This window comes from Mus pahari, chromosome 2, assembly GCF_900095145.1.
Source record: "Mus pahari chromosome 2, PAHARI_EIJ_v1.1, whole genome shotgun sequence".
NCBI lineage: Eukaryota > Metazoa > Chordata > Mammalia > Rodentia > Muridae > Mus > Mus pahari.
Window position 1 is genome coordinate 110470763 of NC_034591.1, and position 20141 is coordinate 110490903.

Genomic DNA, 20141 nt, shown 5'->3' on the forward strand with positions numbered 1-20141 from the left:
AGAGAGAGAGAGAGAGAGAGAGAGAGAGAGAGAGAGAGAGAGAGAGAATCAGGAAACTTAATGTTGTAGCCAGGCTTGTGTTGAAAGAGACAATGAAGGGATCAAAGGGAGGCCTGATATGTATTAGGATAAAGGAAAGAGTCCCTTCAGGGCAAGACCCCACCCAGCTAGCTTCCAACTTGTGAAAGGAAAAGGCCTAGGAAGTGTCTTCTAGAAAGGGACAACAAACAAAAGCTGTAGTGAGTGTTTTGGTTTCTTTAAAAACCCAGTTATGTTATATGAACGTGTTTGTGTTCTAATCCCAGGAGTGAAATATGGGGCTGCTTCAGTTTGCCCACAGCTGTGAACTATGATTGTCTCATGCTCAGGTAGGGGGGTGATATTTTCAGCTGCAGATAGTTTAATTCTAGCTACTCTGGAGAGGGTCTAAATACGAGAGCCCCCGGAGAGCCTGCTGCCCCTGGTTGCTCTTGTTCAAGAAGAAGTTGGAGACATCCTGACAACTGGACCTTTGGGGCTGGTCTGAAGAAACTCTCAGCCCCTAATCAGCAGAAAAGAGCCTCTAGAGGTCTATGCTCCCTGTCTCTTCTAACCTTCCTTCTCTCCTACCACTTATATTGGGGGTTGGATGGGTGAGAGAGATAAGAACTTAATAAAATGGTGATTCATGAGATTAAGGTCCATCCCAAGTTGGTAGCTAAACTTGCCAGTACCATCATGCGATTCTGGCTTTAAAGTCATGAAGGGCACAAGAATAGTTTGTGGAATCCTCCTCTGTGGTTACAGAGGGCCACTGAGGCCAGGCATGGGGCAGGGGAGTTTCTGTATGGAGGTGTATGGAGGAAGCTGTGGAAGTGAAGCCTAAGTTGAACTGGTAACCTCAACATACTGAAGAGTTCAGAGCCATGGGGTGCCTGCCAAAGAGAGTTACATACATGGAGGGTGGAGCCAATCTAAGATGGAGAGGCAGGGAGCAAAGTTAGAGGAGCACAGGAGACATCTAAGCCCTTTGACCACAGACGTGGAACTACAGGACTTGGAGTTTTCTCTCCTGGGTTTCAGTCTTGCTTTGGTCCAGTATTTCCTCACTGTGCCCTGATTCCTCTCTTTCAGAATGGTAATGTATATTTTGTGCCTATGGATGTTGAAAGAACGCAGTTTGCTTTTGTTATTTTTCAGGGGGTTACAATTAAGAGATTGCTTTGAGTTTGAGATAAAAACTTTGGATTTTTAAACTGTTGAAACAGAAAGACTGTTAGGGGGACTTTTGAAGTTGGACTAAATGCATTCTGCGTTATGATATGGCCACAATCCTATGGGGGCCCAGGAGGAGAGTGTGATGGTCTGAATGAGATGTCTCCTATAGTCTCAGACTTTCGAATATTTGGTCCCCAGTTGGTGATACTGTTTGAACAGTTTAGGGGATACAGGCTTCCTGAAGGAAGTATGCCAGTAGGGACAGGCTTTTGAGGTTTCAAAGCCTTGCTCCATCCCCAGCTCTCTCTCTCTGCTTCCTGTGTGGTATTTAAGATGTAAGCTATTTCTGTCATCATGCCTAACGGCTACCATGATTTCCCATTGCAATGGACTCTTTATTTTTTCTTAAACTTGTTATTATTTAAATGCATTTTATACATCAAACATATAAATAATATTGAGTATTTTGAGAATCAAAAAATACATAAAAAATTTGTTCAATATTCATATCCTTTCATACCCTAAAAATATCATTAATGAACTATTGATAGTATTAATTAATAATATCAATAACTGAGGATCACATATCTAATGTTGAATACTAAGTTATATCAAAACAAATAAAATATTCTTTGGGAATTAAGAATAGTAAAAGAACATAGAATATTTAAAATGAATCATTAAGAAATATATTCAAAAGCCCTTATATGGTACCAAAGAGTATTTAAAACACATTATATATGTGTACATTGTTTAATTATAATTTTATTTTAAAAAGATTATCAGTATTTCTAAGAGATAAATTATTTTATCAGTAAGTATATTTTTAAAATTTCAAAATAGCAAAAGCTCTTTGAAGTTAAATATTTAAAAAAGCTAATTTCAAGCACAGTGAGAAAAAATATCAATAATATTTCCATGATGTTTGTAGAACATGATTTCAATATTTTCAACTGTTAATATTCAACAAACAGAATAATTATTTTAAGATATATTTTGTTATGTCTCCCTTTTCATTTCTGATTTTATTAATTTGGATACTGTCTCTATGCCCTCTGGTTAGTCTGTAAGCGTTTATGTATCTTGTTGATTTTCTCAAAGAATCAGCTCCTGGTTTTGTTGATTCTTTGTATAGTTCTTTTTGTTTCTATTTGGTAGATTTCAGCCCTGAGCTTGATTATTATTTAGATTAAATTCTAAAAAGCCTTAATTTTTTTTCTTTACTTCTTCCTTAACCAAGTTATCATTGAGAGGAGCATTGTTCAGCTTCCATGTGTATGTGTGTTTTCCATAGTTTTTGTTGGTATTTAAAACCAGCCTTAGTCCATGGTGATCTGATAGGGTGCGTGGGATTATTTCATTCTTTTTGTATCTGTTGAGGCCTATTTTGTGACCAATTATATGGTCAATTTTGGAGAAGGTATCATGAGGTGCTGAGAAGAAGGTATATTCTTTTGCTTTAGGATGAAATGTTCTATAAATATCTATTAGAGTCATTTGGCTCATAACTTCTGTTAGTTTCACTGTGTCTCTGTTTAGTTTCTGTTTCCATGATCTGTCCATTACTGAAAGTGTGGTGTTAAAATCTCCCACTATTATTGTATGGGGTGCAATGTGTGCTTTGAGTTTTAATAAAGTTTCTTTTATGAATATGGATGCCCTTGCATTTGGAGCATAGATGTTCAGAATTGAGAGTTCATCTTGGCAGATTTTTCCTTTGACCAGTATGAAGTGTCCTTTCTTATCTTTTTAAATAACTTTTGATTGGAAGTTGATTTTATTCGATATTAGAATGGCTACTCCAGCTTGTTTCTTGGGACCATTTGCTTGGAAAGTTGTTACCTAACCTTTTACTTTGAGGTAGTGTCTGTCTTTGACACTGAGGTGCATTTCCTGTATGCAGCAAAATGCTGGGTCTTGTTTACATATCCAGTCTGTTAGTCTATGTCTTTTTATTGGGGAATTGAGTCCATTGATGTTAAGAGATATTAAGTAAAAGTGATTGTTACTTCATGTTATTTTTGTTGTTAGAGGTGGAATTATGTTTGTGTGGCTATCTTCTTTTAGGTTTGTTGAAAGATTACTTTCTTGCTTTTTTCTAGGGTGTAGTTTCTCTCCTTTTCCATCTATTATCCTTTGAAGGGCTGGATTTATGGAAAGACACTGTATAAATTTGGTTTTGTCATGGAATATCTTGTTTTCTCAGTCTATGGTAATTGAGAGTTTTGCTGGGTATAGTAGCCTAGGGTGGCATTTGTGTTCTCTTTGGGTCAGTATGACATCTGCTCAGGATCTTCTAGCTTTCAGAGTCTCTGGTGAGAAGTCTGGTGTTATTCTGATAGGTCTGCCTTTATATGTTACTTGACTTTTTCCCTTATTGATTGTAATATTCTTTCTTTGTTTAGTTCATTTGGTGATTTGATTATTATGTGAAAGGAGAAATTTCATTTCTGGTTCAGTTTATTTGGATTTCTGTAGGCTTCTTGTATGTTCATGGGTATCTCTTTCTTTAGGTTAGGGAAGTTTTCTTCTATAATTTTGTTGAAGATATTTACTGGCCCTTTAAGTTGGGAATCTTCACTCTCTTCTATACCTATTATTCTCAGGTTTCATCTTCTCATTGTGTCCTGAAATTCCTGGATATTTGGGGTTAGGAGCTTTTTGCTTTTTGCATTTTCTTTGACTGTTGTGTCAGTGTTTTCTATGGTATCTTCTGCACCTGAGATTCTCTCTTCTATCTCTTGAATTCTGTTGATGATGCTTGCATCTATGACTCCTGATCCCTTCTCTAGGTTTTCTAACTCCAGAGTTGTCTCCCTTTGTGATTTCTTTATTGTTTCTATTTCCACTTTTAGTTCTTGGGTGGTTTTGTTCATTTCTTTCTCCTGTTTGGTTGTGTTTTCCTGTAATTCTTTAAGGGATTTTTGTGTTTCCTCTTTAAGGGCTTCTAGCTGTTTACATGTGTTCTCCTATATTTCTTTAAGGGAGTTATTTATGTCTTTCTTAAAATCCTCTATCATCATCAGAAGTGATATTAGATCCAAATCTTGCTTTTCCAGTGTGATGGTATATCCAGGACTTGCTATGGTGGGAGAACTGGGTTCTGATGCCAAGTAACCTTGGTTTCTGTTGCTTATGTTGTTATGCTTGCCTCCCACCATCTGGTTATCTCTAGTGCTACATGCCCTTGGTATATTTGACTGGAGCCTGTCCTATCTGTGATCCTGGTTGTATCAGAACTCCTCAGAATCCAGCTGTCTCTGTGATCCTGTGATTCTGTCATCCTGTGATCCTGAGACTCTGGCTGTGTCAGAGCTCCTGGGTGTCAAGCTGCCTCTGGGACCCTGAGATCCTGGTGTGGCCAAGCTCCTGGGATCCCAGGATCCTGGGCATGTTAGAACGCCTTTGAGTGGAACTTCCTCTGGGTATTGTGGAACTGGCTCTGATCCTATGATCCTAGGCACTCCAGAGTGGCTTGGAGTGAAGCTTCCTGTGGGTGTTGTGGGACTGGCTGCGGAATTAGTGACCAAGGTCTGCTCAGGGCACAGGCCCAGACTGGAAGGAACTCATGGCAGACCAGAAGGAACTCGTGTCACTGGTCAGGCAGAGTTCTTGGGTGCCTATGTAATGGACTCTTAACTCTCTGGAACTGTTAACAGGAAATAAACCCTTCCTTGGATAAGTAACCTTGGTCACAGCAATAGAAAAGTAACTAACACAGACATATTATGTTATATAAGAGATTGTCCATGTTTACATAAAACATAGTCTAACATCGATAAATAATTGGACACTATGTTTATAACTTATCATCAAATGGCTCTGGGGGGGAAATGTTCATTGAACTGTTTTCTCAACTTTTCTGAAAGGTAGAAATGTAAACATTGTTAAGTCACCCTCACCAGGTTCTACAGTGCCTATAATTCCACGGTTCATGCACATTACTTGGGTTTCCCATCAGGACTGAAAAGTATCTTCTCCATCTAAGCTTCTGCGCCTCTCTCTCTCTCTCTCTCTCTCTCTCCTTCCTTCCTTCCTTCCTTCCTTCTTTCCTCCTCTTCCTCCTCCTTCTTTTTTCCTTCCTTTTGTTTTGAGGCAAGAGCCTTCTCTATAGCCCTTGCTGACCTTAAACTTGTAGCAAGGCTCCCGTTTTCTCTGTCTCAGGAGTTCTGAGAGTGAGGTGTGCACCACCTCGCCCAGTAAGACTCGTCTTTTTAAACTCTTTAAATAAAGTATCATCTTCTATAATCCGTAATTCATCCACTCACTCAAAAAAGCTTAGAGTGATCCACTTCATAAGTATATTCAGTCCCTGTTGTGTCAGGAGCTGAACTAGGCTATCAGGATATGTAGGCATACAAAATTATCTGTGCTCCTAAGCCCTTCCTATCAGTGAAGAAGACAGAGTAATACAAATTCACAGGCACACTCATAAAATTCTGATTGTGACAGAAATTGTTGCAGCTACAATATATAATACAGGACCCGATCATTGCTATTTGATGTCAGCACTGAGGATTAGACGGTGAATGGGATGCTACGTTGACCTTTTAATAGCTCACAATGCAATGGAGGGAAAACACATAAGAAACAACTTCATTGTGATGTTACAGATCTAATAAGAGTGTTGTAAAAAAAAAAAAAAATGCAATGAGAGCTCCAAGAAGAATCGGGTCCTCACCTAAAGGCCAGCTCAGGCAATGAGTCCAGGGAGATCCAGACCTCAAAAACTGAAGGAGGAGGAAGTACACTATTGCCAAAAGAGGCACCTGAGCACCAGCACTGGGGACACGGGTGGGAGACAAGGCTCCCTGGGAGACAGGAAAACACGATAACATAACTGCCCCATGGACTGACAGAAAGCATCAAAGCCGAGACTTCCAAACCAGGGTAATTTGAACTAGGAACACAAATTTTGCCCTTTTCCTCAGGCAAGATTGAGCCTCGGTAAGTTTGTAAACAATACAGTCCTTCGCTACTCCTTGGTTTATAAGGTATCTACACTCATTGAGAGAACTGAGATTCCACATACTGAAGAATGAATGAATGAGCATGGATGGGTGGATGAACAAATGAACAAACCAGCCCTTGTTCTGATGGATATGACGATTGAAAGGAGTACTAAGAGGAGTATGGGATATAATCTAGGATTGACTTCTGCTCTGGCTATTCTAATTGAAATGACACAGCCTTGCTTTGCTAATGCTCACTGTTCAGCCCTTAGCAGCTGCAATCGGCAGACCCCCACACAAAGAGGTCTGGTGTAAACCTTTGATGGTTAATCTTGATTGTCAGTTTGGTTGGCTGAGAAACAAAGGATTAGTGAAGCGCACCTCTAGGTACCTTGAGAGGGGCTTAGATCCTGAGGACTCTGACCCTATGAATTCATTAATCTCCTGCGGATTTACCATGGGATAGCATCAGGGAAGTGAAAGCAGGCTTAAGTGGACAATGTAAGGCTAATGGGTTCCTTGGGGGCTGGAGCTTGCCTAGGCATCTTCCTGGATTCCTCTCTCTGCTTCCCGTGAGCCATGAGGTGAGCAACCTCCTCCTCCACAGGCTCCCACCACCATGGTATTCTAATTCACGATGGGCTCAGAAACAGACTAAAGTGAACACACACTCGAAAGCCTTCAGCCAAAACGAACAATTTCTCTTTTAAGTTCAGACAGGTATTTAGTCACAGAAACAATTAAGATGAACGAAGGCAAACCTCAAGCCTCCCCGAGTCCCTGCCACATTCAACCAATATAACGTGAACTTCCATGGGAAATAAGATGTTCAAGCCTCTATATCATTTGCAGAAAGAGCAATATTCTATAACTGTAAGGACAGGCAAGAGTATATCATAATATATTAATTTACATAATTATGTGTCAGTACTCGATATTACAAGAACTCAATTCAAACTAAGGAAAGGGGAATATATAGGATTGTGTAACTGGCGACACAAACTGATCCAGGGATTCACATAGGATCCCAAGAACCCTGTATCTATCTCTCCCATTCCAATCCACCACCACCCCCTTTTCTGGAATCTCTGTTCCTTCTCTTCACAGGGGCAAACACCAGCAGCCATATGAATCCAGGCCTCGTATGCTCAGTGTTTTCAGTAGTAGGAATTTTCCTGATAGATTTGGCAGAAGAGCTTAGAGGAGGCCCATAGTGAACTAGCGTGGATGGAGAGAATAGCCCATAGCCCAACTACAGAACCTAGCAGGACAGCTCAGTGTACCTGGGATGTCTGACTCAGTGTCTACCGCTAGCTGAATTGTTCTCTCACAGAACATGTTCCATTTCCAAAAGAGACAGAATGCTGGGCTGCCAATCAAACAGAAGCAACTGTGGGTCTGGCCCACAGTGCCTCTCCGTCCCCATTCCTTTGGACTGTTCTTTTTTGGATTCTAGAAGCTGGATACTGAAAGCCACCCAGCACAGCTTCCCCTTCCCACACGTCCTGGCAGGATGGCTTCAGCTCGTGGACATATTTGACACTGTTCTAATAAGGAGGCATCTAGGAGAGCCTTATGGATGTGCAAACTTACTTGGCAATGAGACTGACTTCAGGTATCTAAGACTGGTAAAAGCTCATTGTGTCAGGAGCTTGGTGCCACAAGCATGAGACTAGGGTCCAGCTCCATGGTGCCCATATAAAGGCAAGGCAGATGTGAAGGCCTGTCTGTAAACCTGAGAGATGAAGACAGAGAATCCCCTAATTATGATGTCTTTCTTCAATAGCTGAATGCATGAACTCCAGGTTCAAGACTGTCTGTCTGCCTGTCTCTCTTTCTGTCTCTCTGTCTCTCTGTGTGTGTCTCTATCTCTCTGTCTGTCTCTCTGTCTCTGTCTCTGTCTGTCTCTCTGTCTGTCTCTCTGTCTCTCTCTCTCTGTCTCTCTCTCTCTCACACACACACACACACATACGCACACACACACACACACACACACATACGCACACACACACACACACACACACACACACACACACACACACAATTACTCATGGCCGCAGCAATGGAATCCTAAGACCAAAAATTGCCGTGACAACTTTAAGTTATTAGTGTGGTGGTACCACGGTACAGTTTCAGACACATTCCACGGAAACCCAGCCCACAGCCTGTTCCTCTCACCTTTCTAAAGTGTCTCTAGATGTGTCACAAGTCCGTTTCCATGCCATCAGGTACTTAGGCCTGAGTTCAAAACTTTCCCACCACCATCCTGAACTATATGCTCCATAAACAAGACAGTTCTGGATTCCATGTCAGTCATGGACTCCATCTCAGTGGGGTCACCCCAGTCCTCCCATGAGCTTGCCCCATCCTTGCAGAACCCTAGCATTTTAGAGAGCCCAGCTCCTCACATTCCCACCTTACCATTTGATTACTCTATTATTCACACCGAATTTGTTGTCAAATCAAGCTCTTGACCCTATTCAGTTTAATTATTATTGCTTCCAATTCCATGTTCCCAATTTGTTCTTTTGAAAAACACACAGTATCTATCCTCTTCCCAATTTCCTGTCAATATATTTAGTTTCCTAAGTACAATTGTTTGATCTACCTCCTACCTTTCTGTAATCTGGGTGGGGCTTCCCTATCTTCTGTACTTCTGTCTGTACTCAAGCCTGTGTGTCTGGTTACTTGTGAATTGTTCGCCTACAAATGCACTCAGAAAAGCTTTCCTATAAATAATTTGAAAAGTCTATTCTTCTAAGGAGATTTGGCATTCACTTTTATCAGCCAACTACAGGTATCTGTTATCTAAGCCAGGGGTTCTGTGGGGTCAGAATGATCTACAGCTGTCATATTTTCAGTTTCAAATACATGAGTTTATCACACATATAAGCAAAAATGAGACAGCAGATAGAAACGGTAGGGTGATAGCAACCCTCAAATTAGGGACTCACAGCATCCAGCACAGATGACCCGAGCCATTTGATTGAGAAAGCAAGCAAAAGTTACACCGAACCAGGTCCTAAATCCCCAGCAGAAGTTGACTGGGGAGCTCCATAGAGGCAGCCAGCTGGAGTTCCCATGTAAGAGCTTCCTCCCCGTGGATGAACTTCCCATTCCCGCCGCAGGATCAACAAGAGTGACCTCTAATGAAAATGGCTTAGCTTCTCACTGTTCTCAGAGGTACAGTGGATTTACTCTTAGGTTCTTAGATTCTTCTTCTCCTTGTCACAGGGCCAGGGGGCCTGCCTGTCCCCAGGCAAGGGTACCTGGATGATGCTTTGAGATAAATATCCTTGGGTCTGAAAGGAGAGAGTCTCAATAATTAAACAACGCACGACTCTCCACCAATGTCTTATAGCAGGAAATGCCCTGGTTTCAAGTTATCAGAGGGACACTTTATTTCGGAGTCACATTTTCATGTGGAGGGGCAGGTAGGTGGTATGTATGTTTATGTGTGTTTTCATGTGCATATGGTACATGTACCTGTGTGTATATCTGTGTATGAAGTCAAGAGGGCAATGCCAGGGTCCTTTCTTCACCTTATTATTTGAGACAATCTCTCACTGAACTGGAGCTCACTAACGTAGTTAGAGTAGCTGACTGACAAGGCCCAGGGACTGTTACCTCTTACCTCAAGTGCTAGGATTACACACGCGAGTAGCCATGTCTGACTTCTTACACAGGTTCTGGGAATCTGAACTCAGGCCCTTTGGCCTGTATGACAGGAAGTTTAGAGGCTCCTGGTTTACAGTTCCTAGTGAAGGATACAGGACCCTAATGCCTCCTGAACCCCAGCTTCTATTCCCCATCAGATTGCTGATGTACATATATATGTACATATATACACATATATGTGTGTAACATATAATATATATTTATACAATTATATATGTATATACATATATAAATTTTGTGCCACTCTCTGGGTGTCAAGCTGAGGGAAAGTTGTTCCAAATGACTAAATCTGCCATCATCCAGGACACTTTTACAGGATGCCTCAATAAATATACCCAGAAAAGAGGGAATGCAGACAGTAGCTGCACTTGCTGCTTTCTCTCTCCGGGCTCCACATAGGATGAGGGTAGAGATGTGCTTTGCTTTGGTTTAGAGTTTGTTTTTGCAGGGGGCCAGACTTCATTTTTAGTTGGCAGTGTAGAGACAAATGTTTCAGAAGAAAACACTGTTTTCTCAGTGATTAGAACTCGGCGCAAGTGTGGAGTTTGACCGCACGTGTCTTACAATGGACTTGAAGTTTTAAAATATGAGAAATGTCCATTTGGTGTGAAATGCTGCTGCAGATGACCCTACACAGCTTCCCATTCCTGCAAAATGCCAGACCAGACTAAGCCAGGACCTTTCAATTGCCACCCAAGAAATTATTTGCTCTTGTCCTAAGACTCAGGGGATGCCAATCACAGAGCTTCAAGCCAGGTGACAATAAGAGAGAGAGAGAGAGAGAGAGAGAGAGAGAGAGAGAGAGAGAGAGATCATGAAATAGCACTGAGGGAAGCCTCCGATTTTGTTTTAGAGGTTTAGAGAAAAAAATCCATTATATTCTTAAATAAATGGAGTCCCTCAAGGCTGTTCCCCTGGTAGATAAATTCACTGTTGCTGAGAAATCATAGAGAATGGTTTCTCTGAAATGTTAAAGGCTGTGGTTTTGGTTGTATTTATTAAGCAGCCAAGGATAAAATATTGATTGCAATGTTTCAGAAATCACAGAGAATCATCCATGGAAGGAAATGAGTTTGAACAGCTGGAAGTAGAACTTGAAAGAATGGTCATTACAGCTGCGTAGAAAAACCACTGTCTGTCGTTAATTGCAGGCCCTAAGTTATTGACAGGGAAGTGCTGTACAAATCCAGGAGAAAAGCTGAAAGACTGATAAATTAGCAATCATATAAAACAAACATCAGGAAACATAAAATCTAGGCCTTGGAAGGTTAACTTTTCAATATAGATGTCTGTGGTACACAAAATATTTTCTCTGAAAAAAGTAAAATAAAATAAAGTGACATTTAATGTTCAGTCGAGTCAATGGCCAGTTGAAGAAAATTTTTAGATTTTTAACCTCAGTTTGCCTGTTTCTGAAATGGGACAAGTGCTGGGGACCATCTTCATTCACAGGCACTTGACAATATTTGACCTAGAACGAGCCCTTCACATTTGCGACGCAGGACCTTCATGGATCTATATTGTCATTGTAGATATTACCATATTATCAAGTTTTCCTGCACTGAAATACAGAGAACAGGTGACCAAATGGAATGGTCTCCAAGAAAATATGCTAATTAAGAAGGGCACAAGCTCTCTATGAAAACCCACCCTGGAATGAGAACACACTGCTTCGGATGCAGGATGGCAACGGATGCTGCATGCAACAGTAGCCAAAGCTTATATTCCTGAAGTTAGAATCTGATTCTGCTCTCGGCTCAGCTTGTAAGAATCGCCTTCATTGAACTGACCTGACACAGAGTCCTGTGTCCAGCCAACCGGATTCTCCTCCCAGCTCTTGGAAAAGTCCATCTCTATAACCTTTATGTGGTTGCCTGCATCTGTCTCTGGATCTATTTTTCTCAGGGGTCCTGGTGGCTTACTCTGCTGGAAACCATGGAGTCATCGGGTCTCCTTCACTTGTACATGACCGTGGTTTGGCTTAAGCTGAAAGGAATTTTATTACTGTATGTGCCACTAAGGGCGTTAAGAAATATATGCTCTCTGGCACAGGAGAATCCAGCTCCTATAGGGAATCTGCCTTTATGTCTCAACTCTATTTTCCAAGGTACTGGAGAGTTCTCCTTACAGTAGCAAGTTGGATACCAGAGGCTCAGCGATGCTGGTAAGAAAGGGGTTTCATTTGTGAATACCTCCATTGTACTTCTGGTGCCCAATTCTTGCTAGGCTGACATGAGTGTCCTTGTCTACCATGGAACCAATCATTTCACCGAGGCAACAGAACAAACACTTGACTAGCCTCTATTGTATGCCCATTCCTGATATTAGGAGGTAGGAGTCTATCACATTCAAATTAATAATGTGAGATTAGTGGGGCTACCGTGATCCCCCACACATACACTTCCAAAGTAAGAGACATGTTCTATTAGCAAAATGAATGCCCAGCAAACAAAATTATAAGTACTGCATATACCAGTTTTTACCTGCACTGGTCCCATCGGCCTCTCCTACCTTTCTGTATAGTCTCTTCAGTGAAACCCAGTGGGTCTCCTCCCTCATCTCCATCCTTCTTAAGGGTGACTGACCCCACTCATCCTGTGAGGCTCAGCTCTATGATTAGATCCTGTAAAAGATTTTCCCTGACTACCCACAGCACTATAACCTTGGGTAGGAGTAGAAACCCCCAAGGATCATACAGTTCCTTTTGATCATCCCTGTCATTAGACTTTCGTTTATGCAATAGTCTTCATTCCTGAACTAACTCTCTCAAGCACAGATCATTATCTAATTCAGTCCCCTGTTCTGTAAAATTAGTGCAGCTCCTGGTATCTAGTCCGTACCCAGTCTTTGTCAACTGAATGAGTGTATGAAAGAAATTTTAGCATAAAATTGACCAAAAATTTCCACACAGAGAAAGGAGAGAATTCAGAATAGTTACTAGCCAATCAGAAAGACTCCAGCTATAGTTACAGAGCAGGAGGGAGAGGCTGAAAAGTATGCTGGGATGGCTAAGTTTAGTTGCTCCAGCCACTGGGACAAGGGAGCTCCTGGATGCCAGGGATAACAAAAAGCACCAAGCCACCTTCTGTGTGCAATGGTACTGTGTCTATCATCTGCCACAGATAGAGCTGCTGTTGCATAATTGATAATTTCCCATCATATACCTATTCATATGCACTGAAATATATATATATACATTACATATGTAAAATAAAGGTCTGCATCAGTTTGCTTTCTCTAATCAGCCTCATAGAAAAACTTCAGTAGTATCCAGGAAGTCTGCCTTTGGTTGGAAGGATGCAAAGACCCCTTGCCCATGATACTCACCTTCCACAGTATCTGCTCTAACTTCAGCTCCCAGACCAAGAGCCTCAATAATTCCCATAGAGATGGCAACCATGATGCTATAAGTTCCCATGGCATTTGCCTCTCTTATATGCAGTCTAATGCTAAGCACAGCACCCCCAGACTCACTCCATTTCCCAAGAGAGCATACATTAGGCATCTCAGTAGAACTTAAGGCAACAAGGGTTGGGAGAACCTTTACACAAGCTAATTTTGTATTCACAAAGGAAGCAGCACTGGCCAGGTCCTGTCAGAAGGTGAATTTACGACACATAATTCTTTCAGAATGAGATATGCAAATTAAATCAATTAAATTAAATCCTGGCTGTGCTCGCCATTCTAGAGCACCCACACTCATGGTCCCATTAATTGAAACAGTGCAGAAGGAGTCTTAGATTCAGGGTAATAAGTTGTGTCTGAGATAATCAACAGGCAGTGCATTCAGATTAGGGCTGAGTAAGAAGAACAGATGTTAAATCATTCAGGGATCCAGTATTGCATGCCAGAGAGGCCGGTCATGTGGCACTGACTATCAAAAGGGAGTGCAACTTTCATTCTGTTGGCAAGGTGCACAGCTTGCTGCTTTCTCTCCAGACATGAAGCAGACACGAGGAGGAGGGAGGGCAGTGGTTAGGACTTGAAATGAAAGAAATTCAGTTTCAGAATAGAACTGGGTTGATGGTAGAACTCAAGCACCTACACACATGCCTGGTTGACTGAGACAGAAACAAGGATACATCCTAGATGCCTCCCACCCTAACAACTCTGCCCCACAGCTAAGCTATCACTGAGTCCTTCCTTTCTCTGCCTCCTAGTATTGCTCCTAATTCATCAATCTTGGTCTCACTGGTCCTATCACCCAAGACTATTGCCCCTCTCCAAGATGTCTCAAATTACCTCGTATTGATTTACCTGATTCTTTGTTTCCCTCTGATCCACCCTCCTCACAGACACTTCATAAAGCTTTATGTTCTTTTATAAAAATCGAATCATGTCCCTCCTTGCCAAAAAACTCAACTGGCTTCCCTGGTATTTTGAACAAAATCTCAGCTTTGTATGGCAATCTAATTAGCAAAACAAAACAGGTCTCTTATGAGCCCAGCTGGCCCCTATGCATCCATTCGGCCATGCTGGTCCATTTCAATATCCCCAAAGATAGTAAGTTCTTCCCTTCTCAGTCCCTTTGCAACACCACTCCTTCTTCCTGCGATAGTCTCCCCCATTCATCCCAGCCTCACTCCTAACCTCTTTGTCTGGCTAACCCCTCTTGTCTTATGGTCATGCCTTAAAAGTGACCTCAATATTCCCTTTTTTGAATACAATACACAAAGAATATCCTTTCCTATTTCAAACCCTAAGACCTGCAAGGAGCCGTGGTTCTCACCTTCCTGATGCTGTGGTCCTTTAATACACTTCCTCATGTTGAGGTGACCCCTGGCCATTAAACTGTTTTTTGTTCATGCTTTATAACTGTAATTTCGTTATTCTTGTGAATTGTAATGCAAATATCTGTGTTTTCCAATGGTCTTAAGTAAGCCCTGTGAAAAGGTCACTGGACCCCCACCCCCAGAGGGGTCATGATCAATATCCAGAGGCATATTGGGTACTTTCTATGGTTTCCTCATTACCAGAAACTGAGAAACAGTAACCACAATTCACACCCAGGCAACCCAAGCCTTTCCGTGCCTAGACAGTAGCAATGAGAGATTAAATACTCAGAGATCTTCTCCTGCTGGGATCCATTTCCTCTGTCAGCAGGCACACTGCAAAAGGAATGGCTGGAGCCCACTTGAGCTGATTTGCCTTCAATCTAGTCAACAAGGCGAAGCAATTTAGCCTTGTACATTCTAACTGAGCCTTAATGACCCAACCCAGGGAGATCCCTATTAACATATCAGGGAGATTGGCTGAGAAGTTTGATTGCCCCTCTGGAGATCTATTAATCCATGATTTATTAATCTATTAGAGAAAGATTTCAGCAATCCTAACATGTGGTCATTAATCCTTCAAATATCATTTTATCTCCTCCCTCTTCTGGTCCACTTCTTAGAATGACTTCTGAAGCCTGTTGCCCCTGAGGTTGGTTGGCTCATACTCTGCCTACATACCCTTCAACCTAGATCTCTGGGGTGTCCAAAGTGCCCTTGATGGAATCGGCACTGTAGACTTAACTAACTACCGTACTTCTCAATCTGACTTCATAGATTTTTGTCCCTGTAAGGAATTTTAATATACTGTGTGGCTTCGCATTTTCTTAACAGATACACGTACCCCTATTAGTAATATCCATCTATCTTGGTTGGGGTTTCTATTACTGCAACAAAACAACATGACGAATATAAAACTTGGAAAGAAAAGGGTTTATCTGGCTTAATGTCCAGATAATAGTCCACCTTTGGAGGAAGTTGGGACAGGAACTCAAGCACAGATGGAACCTGGAGGCAGGAGCTGAAACAGAGAACATGGATGGGTGCTGCTTACTGGCTTACTTCAAATGGCTTGCTCAGCCTACTTACTTATAGAACCCAGGACCACCAGCCCAGGGATAGCATCTCCCACAATGGACCGGGCTCTCACCCATTGATCACTAGTTGAGAAAATGCCCTACATCTGGATCCATAAAGGCATTTCCTCAACTGAGGCTCTTAGCAGTCTCATGACTCCAGTTTGTGTACGCCATCTCATGCAAACACACTCAGTTTATAAATATGCCTGAGGATAATTATATAAAAACTCATATACATAATGGATACTGTCTCTTTCAAACATAGTCCACCAAATTTTATTTTACATGTTTTTAAAATATTTTTTTTCAAAAACAGAATCTCAACCCATTTTAAAATGTGTCTTTTGGGAGTTGGAGAGAAGGCTCAGCAGTTAAGAGCACTTTCTGCTTTTGCAGAGGAACCAGGTTCAGTTCCTATTACCCACATGATACTTTAACACCATTTGAAACTCTCTGTGGGTTCCTGTATGTACCTGGTGTGCACACATATACCCAGGCACACAGATATACACATAAAATAAAATAAATACTTTAAAGTTGTCTTTCTCTGAATTAGTGACACAGCAGAAGTCTGTGAGCTCAGCACTGGTGGGGCAAAGACACAAGGATCCCTAAAGCTCACCTGCCTGCCAGCCTGAGTAAATGGCTATGCTCCAGGATCAGTAAAGGACCTTGACTCAAAAAGTAAGGTGGAAAGCAGCTAAGGAGGACACCCAGTGTCAACTTCTAGCCACCATATACTAATCAGATACAAACCTGAACACATATATACAAACTGCACATAAAAAAATTTAAAAATGAAAAAGACAATTATGTCTTCAACTGATGCTGCACCTTAGTGCTACTGAATCCTTCAACTCAAAGCAAAGCAGGCTCAAGGCAAAACCTTTGGTAAGAGAATTGTGCAGGCAGAGCATAGCTCATGCAAACTTAACCCAATAAGCAAGCAAGCTACATGCAGAAAGAAGAACACACTCCTTGAAAGATCTCTGGTGTGGGAAGCAGGTGTGACCAAGCCCCGTGATCCCTGTTTACCAAGAACCTGAGCCTGTGCACTTGGACGACCCTGTGCTGCTTGCCTGATGAGTCACTGGCCTATCACCGCACACCCTGGCTGAACTCTGATTGGATCCAGGAGTGGGGGGAGGGATTAGGTCAGAGGACTGATGAAAAACAAAAACAGGATGTGCCCCCAGGGGGAGGAAGAAGAATGCTGTTTGAAAAAGCTGTTTGAGAAAGCTATTTGAGAAAGAAGTTTGAAAAACCTTCCTTGGCATTTGTGTCCTTTTTTTCCCTATCTCTGCCGGTCAGAGTTTGGGGTTTGCGGCATCTGGTGGCCCATACGAGGAATCTGAACAGGGCATCTGGTGGCCTGTACAGGGAAGAAAAGAAAAAAAGGCCAAGAAAGAAGCAGAAAAGAAAGCAAAAACAGAAGCCAGGTGGAAGGAACAGGAAGCCAAAGAAAAGCAAAGACAAGCTGAATTAGAAGCTGTTCGGTTGGCTAAGGAGAAAGAAGAGGAAGAAGTTAGAAAAAGGAAAGGCAGAAACTTTGGAACTTGTGCAAGAGCTGGAACAAGAAAAAGGAGCTACGGGGGAGTTGCATGGTAAGTAAAAATTAATCTAGCACTAGGAAGAGGCTCACCGGTGGAGGGACGAAGCTAAGCTCCTGGTATAGGAACAAGTTAAGCTCCCGGGGTTACAGGAACAAGTTAAGCTCCTGGTATAGGGACAAGTTAAGCTCCTGGGGTTACAGGACCGAGTTAAGCTCCCAGTACCGAATTAGGCTCCCAGGATAGGGATGAAGTTAAGAGGTAAGAATTAATCTAGCGCTAGGAAGAGGCTCCCCGGTGGAGGAATGAAGCTTCCCAGGAGGAATGAAGGTTCCCAGTAGAGGGACGAAGTTAGGTTCCTAGTGTAGGGACGAAGTTAGGCTCCCGGTGTAGGGACAGAGTTAGGAAAGTCTAGCCTCCAAAAGGGATGGAAAACCTAGAAAAGGGGGTAGAAGCATTAGAGGAAGTAAAGGAGGTTATGTCTCAGCATAGTGATGAGCAGAAAAGAAAGGAGGCTAAAAGACAGGAGAGTACTGATGAGCGTTCAGAGGAATCTTCAGATAGTGGACCACAAATTTTTGGAAATTTTGTGAACAAGCAGACAGGATATCCTCTACAAGTATATGAACAAATTAATAATTGTGCCCTCAAGGCATGGAGAATTCTTTCAGGGACAGGAGATCTAAGACTGTGGAGAGAGAAATCTACTGATAAGTATGGTGATGGCTCAGGAGAGAGAGTTATGAGGGATAGTGAAGGCCCTTCCCCTACCGGTTCCCCTGAGTGTTGATCCCAGATTCTTTGCAATGCCTTGTTTAATGTATCCTTGAAGGAGAGTCTGTGCTTTTCTGTGGAAAATAATTGTAAACTTACTTCTGTATGTATGGTACCTCCCTTTTTCTTTTTAGTTAGTAATAGGATTAGTTCTTTTGAATTAGAATGCTCCAATATCACATGCTTTTTGTCTCAATGCTGGAATGCTACTAGACCCCCCCTGGTGATGGTGACCAGAATACCCACAGCCATACCCTGACCTCTGGAGGTGCAGGAGGGTCAGTTGTTAGTGCTCCTAAGGAATAGGAGAGATTTTGGAATTATACCCACCATCGTTACAGCAGTGATTGGAGATGCTGTGGTGGATGGTATGCATGTACAGGCGGGCGCAGGCCAACCAATGACTGTTCACCCTATGTTTGGCTCAGTATGATGGGTCATTAATCCATGATGGGTAAGACCCTCACACGTGCATACCAACCTAAGACAGGTTGGTGAAAATGAGTTTACCACACCAATGACGGGTAAGGATGTAACATGGTTGAGGGCAACCTAAGACAGATGTGATCCCAGAGCCATTTTAATTAAACAAATAGGGGGATATGTGGGAAGCGAGTGTGACCAAGCCCTGTGATCCCTGTTTACCAAGAACCTGAGTCTGCGCACTTGGACAATCCTGTGCTGTCTGCCTGATGAGTCACTGGCCTATCACGGCACACCCTGGCTGAATTCTGATTGAATCCAGGAGAGGGGGAAGAGATTAGGTCAGAGGACTGGTGAAAAACAAAAACAGGATGTGCCCCAGAAGGAGGAAGAAGAATGCTGTTTGAAAAAGCTGTTTGAGAAAGCTGTTTGAGAAACCTTCCTTGGCATTTGTGTCATTTTTTCCCCCATCTCTGCTGGTCGGAGTTCGGGGTTTGCAGCACTCTGGGTCTTTACTAGGAGCTGGGTACACAGAAATAAGAACATGGCTTTGGCCTTGCAGGATCGTGTTCACATTAGCATTACTGACCTGTGAGCACCTATGATACGTGCTGAGAATTCTAATAGAATTGTGACAGATACAGGGGATACAGAGAAGGGATACAGAGAAGGGCCACAGTATTGTGGAGCATGAGTTTAGCTTTCAGGGGGCTTCTTGGTCAGTAGAGTTTTCTTTTAAGGGCACAAGCCCTCTTTCCCAGCTCAGACAATGCTGCTTGTTAACAGTCCACGTAGGCATCCCCTCCCAAGTAATTTCTCACATAGACATACATCCTTTCCCAAGAACTGTTCACTCCCTGCCATAGCCTCATCCAATGCCTGCCTGATACACTATTACAGAGAATGGCTATTATTCCTCTATTGAAGACATCACTGTAGGCCCATACTAGCCTTGAAGCTTCTTTAGAGGTCAGGTGGGCCCCTATGCAAAATCACAGTTTAAGCTCACTCTTTGCCTAATCCAGCTTTCTACACTCCCTTGAAAATAATGTTCCCAAAGTTACCCCACCCCAGAGAGAGTCTACTTTCAACCTGTAAACCTCCCTCAATTTCACAAAAGGAACTATACATGTCCCTGGATAAGATAGGGTTGTATCCAAGGCAACCAAATACAATGCTGTATGTATACTGCATGTCTGGATACTTTTCGACATTCGGTCATATGCTGCCATTAACAGGCAGTTTATACTTCATAGAATTACTATCAAGTCAGGTTAGTTTTCCTATCCTATTAATCCCCTAAATTGCCATGCCCCTAAGCCTCATTTCTCTATCTGTCTGTCTGTCTGTCTGTCTGTCTGTCTATCCTTCTGTACATTGATCTGCTTATTGAGAGCTGCTCAGACTGAACAGTTAGTTGCCAGATTCAGCAGCAGATGTACTCAGAACCACCATCAGCTAAGCACATGAAACTCCATGCACATGCTCACATGTGAAGAACAGCATGGTGACACAGGAGTAATTGGCATTGGAAAGCTCTATGGATACTCTTTTGTATCAGGGGCCCCAGTGGGATGTGCAAAGGCTTGGGCCCTTCCTTCTTCCCATGCCATCACTCACAGATCTAGGCATTGGTCTGAAGGCTCTTAGTGCTCACTTCTGCTATTTCCTTTTTTCCCCTTAGCTATTTTCTTCATTTACATTTCAAATGCTATC